The sequence below is a fragment of the Morone saxatilis genome, unplaced genomic scaffold (genome assembly GCF_004916995.1).
Source record: "Morone saxatilis isolate NCDOM2014 unplaced genomic scaffold, NCSU_SB_2.0 Contig18, whole genome shotgun sequence".
Lineage (NCBI taxonomy): Eukaryota > Metazoa > Chordata > Actinopteri > Moronidae > Morone > Morone saxatilis.
The window spans coordinates 16682965-16683333 of record NW_023339740.1 but is presented as its reverse complement, the minus strand read 5'-3'; the positions used below and the strand labels follow the sequence as shown (position 1 = coordinate 16683333).

At 44.2% G+C, this 369-nt stretch overlaps 1 protein-coding gene across 3 annotated transcripts in view; it reads right to left on the bottom strand.

Moving 5' to 3' along the window:
• The window catches only part of sema3fa (sema domain, immunoglobulin domain (Ig), short basic domain, secreted, (semaphorin) 3Fa), a 50243-nt gene that overhangs the window by 17957 nt on the left and 31917 nt on the right, over positions 1-369 (bottom strand). The window lies entirely within an intron of this gene.

Sequence of the window (369 nt, the reverse complement as noted above, 5' to 3'; positions counted from 1 at the left end):
CCCATTGCATTTTCGTGATCAGAACTGATGGTTAATAACCCCTCTGCCTGGCTTAAAACCATCACATCTATCATTTCCGCTGTTGGCTGGCTTGTGTTTGGCAGCTCTCCTCCCTGGCTCTGTGTGCAGGTCTGGCCCGGGTTTCAGATCAGACCACACTGTCAGAGGGAAAAATGTTTCCAAACACCATATAACTGTGTGGCAGAAACCAAGAAAAGCAGTGCATCTGAGCTGTGAAGTGTGTTTGCTATGGGGATTGAGGGTAAAACCAATTCAATCTCCTGTCAGATTTGACAACTGAAAAACATTTTGGTTAGACCAAACAAGACTGTTGAGTGAAAATTTGGGGTTTTGCAAAAGAGAGATTTT